Source organism: Balaenoptera musculus, chromosome 5, assembly GCF_009873245.2.
Source record: "Balaenoptera musculus isolate JJ_BM4_2016_0621 chromosome 5, mBalMus1.pri.v3, whole genome shotgun sequence".
Lineage (NCBI taxonomy): Eukaryota > Metazoa > Chordata > Mammalia > Artiodactyla > Balaenopteridae > Balaenoptera > Balaenoptera musculus.
The window spans coordinates 36487364-36494669 of record NC_045789.1 but is presented as its reverse complement, the minus strand read 5'-3'; the positions used below and the strand labels follow the sequence as shown (position 1 = coordinate 36494669).

Sequence of the window (7306 nt, the reverse complement as noted above, 5' to 3'; positions counted from 1 at the left end):
GTTACAACAGACACCACAGAAATAGAAAGGATCATAAGAGACTACTACAAGCAAGTATATGTCAATACAATGGACAACCTAGAAGAAATGAACAAATTCTTAGAAAGGTACAATTTCCCAAGACTGAACCAGGAAGAAATATAAAATATGAACAGACCAATTACCAGTAACAAAATTGAATCAGTAAAAAAAAAAAAAAAAAAAAACTCCCCAAAATAAAAGTCCAGGACCAGATGGCTTCACAGGTGAATTCTACCAAACATTTAGAGAAAAGTTAACACCTAACATTCTGAAACTATTCCAAAAAATTGCAGAGGATGGAACACTTCTAAACTCATTCTATGAGGCCACCATTACCCTGATACCAAAACCAGATATCACAATAAAGGAAAATTGCAGCCCAATATCATTGATGAACATAGATACAAAAATCCTCAACAAAATACTCACAAACAAAATTCAGCAATACATTAAAAGGATCATACACCACAATCAAGTGGGATTTATCCAAGGGATGCAAGCATTTTTCAGTATCTGCAAATCAATCAATGTGATACACCAAATTGAAGAATAAAAATCATATGATTATCTCAATAGATGCAGAAAAAGCTTCTGATAAAATTTGACGTCCATTTATGATTAAAAAAAAAAAAAACTCGGGCTTCCCTGGTGGCGCAGTGGTTGAGAATCTGCCTGCCAATGCAGGGGACACGGGTTCGAACCCTGGTCTGGGAAGATCCCACATGCCACGGAGCAACTGGGCCCGTGAGCCACAATTACTGAGCCTGCGCGTCTGGAGCCTGTGCTCCGCAACAAGAGAGGCCGCGATGGTGAGAGGCCCGCGCACCACGATGAAGAGTGGTCCCCACTTGCCGCAACTAGAGAAAGCCCTCGCACAGAAACGAAGACTCAACACAGTCATAAATAAATAAATAAAAGAACGTAAATTTCTTAAAAAAAAAAAAAAAAAACTCTCTAGAAAGTGGTCAGAGAGGGAACATACCTCAGCAAAATAAAGCCCATATATGACAAACCCACAGCTAACATCACTCTCGATGGTGAAAAGTTGAAAGCATTTCCTCTGAGATCAGGAACAAGACAAGGATGCCCACTCTTGCCACTTTCATTCAACATAGTTTTGGAAGTCCTAGCTACAGCAATCAGAGAAGAAAAAGAAATAAATGGTGTCCAAATTGAGAAGGAAGAAGTAAAACTGTCACTGTTTGCAGATGACATGATAGTATACACAGAAAATCCTAGAGACACTACCAGAAAACTACTAGAGGTCATTAATGAATTTGCTAAAGTTGCAGGATACAAGATTAATACACAGAAATATGTTGCATTTCTATACACTAACAAAGAAATATCAGAAAATGAAATTAAGGAAATAGTTTGCATTTTAAATTAAAGCATCAGATCTTTCTAAGCAATTATTATATCTGTTCTAATTTGCATTGATCTGCTTGTATGTACAATCTCTAGGGCAACCCTGAAATCACTGACCTTTTATGTTTTGCCAGCTTTTAGTCATTTCATTCCAATTCTCATTCTTAATAAATGAGATACATTTCCATCTCAACCTGTGTCTTAGCACCACTGGAATCTTTTTCTGTAGGAATAATGTATTTAAATGGAAACTTGAAAGAAATACAATCTGTAATTGAAACAACTACAATCTGTAATTCTGTTTTTCATTCTGTCCTGTGTATATGGGGCAGGCTAACCAGACTGAATTAGAACCACTTCTCTGGTTCAGTCCAGTAGCCCCCTGTAACCCAGAGACAGGGCTTCAGTTCTATGAATAACTAGGAGATAGAGTAAGTCCAAAGCATGTGTTTAAGTTCTAGGGAGTGGGTGAGTATGTCAATTAGTTGGAGGTGTAAGAGGAAAGAAGGGGAGTGGTCAGTAAAATGACTACAGGATGCAAAATCAGAATGACTGCTTTATGAACAAATATTAATAGCAGGAAATCATATTAAAATTTTACACAAGTTTGTTTTTCTTACTACTTATTTTTACTAGATGTGACAAATAGTTAAGTATATCTTATAGTCTATACTTGTAGAAAGCCTATTTTTATACACAGATACATATATTTTTATGTCTGCATATAAGATATTTTCATATATTTTATATGCAGAATGGTGTTCAAAAAAAAGCACTGGAATTATAAAAACTTATATGAAAATTTCAGCTCTTCTCTTTCCCAGTTGTACATAGGCTTGGTCAACTCATGTAACTCATGTAACCTCTCTGAGCTTTAGTTTTCACAGTTGTAAAATGGACATAATACCAACTTTCTCACGGGTGTGTAGAATAACATGATATAGCAAGTGAAAACACTAAGCCCTGTACTGGTCACTTTGGGATTTGTGATTTTTTGGTATTATCTCTTGAATTGTTTGCCATGGTTTGCTTGTTGTGTATTATAATTTTAGAAATTTTAAATAGACATTTAAAGAGTACTTTCTCTTACATTATACTTTCTCACAACCCAGAATTGACTACTGGGTTAATTAAGATCTGGTCATATTTACTTTAATCCTTTTTTTATTAAAAAAAGGTGTATATACATGCACACATATGATAAAATTAGAATCCCTCTGGCCACCAGTGCTAATCCCATTTACACCCTTTGCCCATTGGTTGATTTATTTATTCAACACACATTTACAGAGTGCCTACTATGTGCTAGGTACAGTGCTAGTTGCCAGGGTCAGTATTCATGATGAACCAGACTAAAAAAATCCTTGCCTTTACTTTACTCCAGCTACAGTGACTTTCAGCCTTCTTGACCATACCAGGCAAACTTCTGCATCAGAGCCCTTATTCTGGCTATTCCATAATCCTGGAATGTGCGCCCTCCACAAAGACAGGTAGATGACTATTTTATCTTCTTTAGGGCTTTTTTGAAATTTCACTTTCTCAGTAAGACCTTCCAAGGCCATATTGTGTGAATTACATCCTTCTTCCACATCATACATACAAACTATATCTATCTCTGCTTTATTTTTCTCCATAGTGCTTCTCACCATCTAACACTGTATTTTATTATCTTGTTATTATCTGTTTCCCCTACTAAAATATGGCATCCAAGACCACAGAGATTTTGGTCTGTTTTATTTATTGCTCTACCTCCAGTGCCTAGCACAGTTCCCTCAAAAATTATTTGTCCAATCAATGAATAAGAGATTAAAAATTAGAGCAGCTTGGGCTTCCCTGGTGGCGCAGTGGTTGAGAATCTGCCTGCCAATGCAGGGGACACGGGTTCGAGCCCTGGTCTGGGAGGATCCCGCGTGCCACGGAGCGACTGGGCCCGTGAGCCACAATTGCTGAGCCTGCGCGTCTGGAGCCTGTGCTCCGCAACGGGAGATGCCGCGATAGTGAGAGGCCCGCGCACCACGATGATGAGGAGTGGCCCCCGCTTGCCGCGGCTGGAGGAAGCCCTCGCACAGAAACAAAGACCCAACACAGCCATAAATGAATAAATAAATAAATAAATAAATAAATAAATAAATAAATAAAAAATTAGAGCAGCTTATTTTCCTCTCAAAGTTTAATGATTGAAGTGACCTAATGAAAGAAAAGTGTAATTTATGTGATTTTCAAAATTGCTGATACATAAAAAGATATCATCCCCGTCTTCCTGCTTCTATAGTAAAGTCGAATAATTATTTTTGAAATACGCATGGAATGGCTTTCATAATGTCAAGGTTAGATAACTTATAACTAACATATTTTGAAACTGATGAAAATTACTCCAAAATTAGCTTTTGGACAATTTATGCTGCTCTGTTGATTTATCCCTTGATTTGAAATTATGATGAATCAAATTTCTGCTGACCCCAGAGGAAATTTTACATCCAGCCTTCACTTTAGCCTATAGAAATGTACTTAACTGGCACAGTACAGCAGGGGTCTCCAGCCAGTACTGGCCTGTTAGGAAACGGGCCGCACAGCAGGAGGTGAGTGGCGGGTGAGCAAGGAAAGCTTCATCTGTCGCTGCCCATCACTCCCTATCGCTCGCCTTACCACCTAAACCATCCCTTGCAGCGCCCCCATCGCTTGCATTACCGCCTGAACCATCCCACCCGTCCCCCACGTCCATGGAAAAACCATCTTCCACGAAACCGGTCTCTGGTGCCAAAAAGGTTGGGGACCACTGCACAGGACTCCATCCTTTCACTAACCCCAGTGAAAGAATAATTCAAGGGCATAAGCAACATTGTTCAATAAAAATTGTCTAGCTCCTACCTATTTCTAAGTACTTTAGTAAATCGAAGAGTTGCATTTCAACACATTTTTTGAGTCAGAGTGATAAGATGGAAATGAAATGGGCTTTGGAATAAGACAGTTCAAAGGCTGGCAGCGTAACTTTAGACACAAATTACTTAGCCTCTCAAAGTCTCCACTTTCACATCACTTACACTTACAACAATATTGTCCGTCTTGTATGTTGGTTGTCTAGATTAAATAAGATACTGTATCAGTCAGGGTAGACTAGGTTATGCTGCAATAATAAACAGTCCCACAAATCTCAGCTTAAAATAACAAAGGTTTATTTCTCTCTTGAGCTACAGTAGCTGTGGGTCTGCTTCCATGCAGCCATTCCTCCTCCCTTTACTCAGGAGCCCAGACTGATGGAGCACTGCCACCTGTCACATTGTAGGTGGCTATGGCAGAGGGACAGGAGAGCTCTGGGTGATCTCACATGGGCAATTACATGCTAAGTTCCAAATTGCCACATGTTCTTTCCAACCACAGTTCGTTAGCTGGGACTGGTCACATGGTGCCACCAACAAAAGTGTCTAGGAGGTCGCCACCAACAAAGGGGTCTAGGAGGTATCATGTTACTGGCACCCAAAATGTGGGCACCTGCATGTTTACTAAGCAACATCAGTGATGACCATAGACATTCCATGTAAAGTGTCTAGCATAGCATCCACCTCACATTCGTCCCTTTCCTCTCTCCAGCCTACTCCACATAGGCGTTCTTGTTTATAAAATGGAAAGATCTATATCTCAGAAACATTATCCTTGAATTCCCAAACTGTGTTCAGTACAATACTTAAACCAGAAAATGCTCCATGAAAAAAAGTTATGTGATAAAATTAATTTGAGAAACACCACATACTACATCCCTTTCAGAAATTCTCAGTGCACAGCAGCTTTATAAAAGTTCAGAGATGTGGCAAAGATAACTGTTTAATTCTGTTTAACCTAAAGTTTAACAAACTTATTTAATCACCCAACACGTTCATAGAATAGCTATTAATTACTTGTGGAACACCCATTGAATACTTCCTGGAAAATATTGCTCCAATGAATTTAAGACTGCACTGAATTTCCAGCTGGCAACGAAAAGGGTCTGAGCATTTAAAAACAAAATGTTTGTTACCCTGGAATGTTACTTACCCTGGAATTTATTGCAGAGTGTCCTAGTATAGTTAATTGTTTTAAAATAGTTGTCTATCAATATATAAGTAAAAGAATGTTAATTACTTTATTCAACAAATATTTCTTGAGAGTTTAATTCTACCAGCAGTACTGTTAAAACCAACACTACTATTCCCATTTATTGAACACCTCCTCTGTGCCAAGTTGATGTTAGATCCTAGAGATACCACATTGAACAAGGCAGACAAGATCCTTGCCTTGATGGTGGTCATAGTTTAGACAGGGAATATCAATCAGCGCTGTTCTAAGACTTTGCATGTTTTAATTCATTTAATTCTCATAACAACCCTTAAAGCTGGCATGAGTACTGGCCTCATTTTACAGATGCAGAAAAGAGAGGTTGCACAGCTAGAAAAATATTTAACATTCCAGGCTTGATTAAATAAATTGTAAAGCATCCATACCGTGGGGTACTTTGCAGTCATTAAAAATTCTGTTATGGGGCTTCCCTGGTGGCGCAGTGGTTGAGAATCTGCCTGCCAATGCAGGGGACACGGGTTCGAGCCCTGGTCCGGGAAGATCCCACATGCCACGGAGCAACTAGGCCCGTGAGCCACAATTACTGAGCCTGAGCGTCTGGAGCCTGTGCTCCGCAACAAGAGAAGCCGCGATGATGAGAGGCTGGCGCACCGCGATGAAGAGTGGCCCCCACTTGCCACAACTAGAGAAAGCCTTCGCACAGAAACGAAGACCCAACACAGCCAAAAATAAATAAATAAATAAATAAATAAATAATAAAAATAAAGGAATTCCTTTAAAAAAAAAAGTAAAATAAATATCCTTTTAAAAAAAAATTCTGTTATGGAAAATTATTCATGGCATGGGAAACACTCCTTACTACGATTTTGATGGCAAAAGGAGAGTCCTGTTTTTATTAAAAGTAAAATATTCCTATGTAATATTAACAAAAGGATTACAGATGATTTGTTTTTTGCAACAGTGAGTTTGTAATATAATTATTTTGTAAAAAGATAATACATTTTTTAAGAGAAAAAAAAATCCGATAACTTAACTTTTCTTTGGCGCTTGGACCGCAGCCGTGAGAATGTCAGGCCTCAGAAAAGGCTCACTTCCAGCGTCCTCCACTGTGTCGAGAAGAAGGCCTGGAGACTCTGAGGAGACTAATGAAATAGCCACTGCCGGCTCCCGTTGGCAGATCCAGAGCCCATCAAACATGGGCTGATCACTCGCAAGCTTGTGACTGTCCTTTCCCGGGCTGGATGCCGGAAAAGGGCAGGCACACGGGTACAGGTAAGCACAGGGCGTTCGAATGTCCAAGAAGGCAACCTGGATGAGGGGGATGAGAACTCTGTGCCCACTACTCAGAGAACACCGCGGGTCTAAGTCGAGCGACCGCCGCTTGCATCACAGCCGGTACGTGCAAGCGAAGGGGAGCGTGTCCCAGAGCAGGCGGATTCTCACGGAACACATCAGAGCTGCAGGCGGACAACGCCCGCAGGGAGCTCCTGGCTGACAGGGCCGAGAGCTCAGGGCGAACACGGGAAGCACGCCAGCGCCCTGGGGAGCTGCTCCCGGCCTAGGCCGAGCTCCTGGAGGCCGGCCAGGAGGCAGAGACCACGAAATAAAGCTTCCCCCCTTCCTCTCCTTGGCCTCAGCAATTGTGAAGACCAACCACTCAGTAAAACAAGTCTTTGCCATTAAAAAAAAAAAAAAAAAGATAGATAATAGTAATAAGCCAAAGAAACATGTGTTGTAGTTTTAACCAGGAATGTGTTACTTGGTTATGCACCAGTTACCTTGTCTGAACGCACCCGCATGGTATATGTAAGTGTAAAGTTTTTTTTTTTTTTTAAATCTCGATACTGCTTACTGTGAGAACTGGAAT

At 40.1% G+C, this 7306-nt stretch overlaps 1 pseudogene; it reads left to right on the top strand.

Moving 5' to 3' along the window:
* The first annotated feature begins 3891 nt into the window (after positions 1-3891).
* Positions 3892-7001, top strand: LOC118895281 (annotated as a pseudogene).
* The last annotated feature ends 305 nt before the right edge of the window (positions 7002-7306 follow it).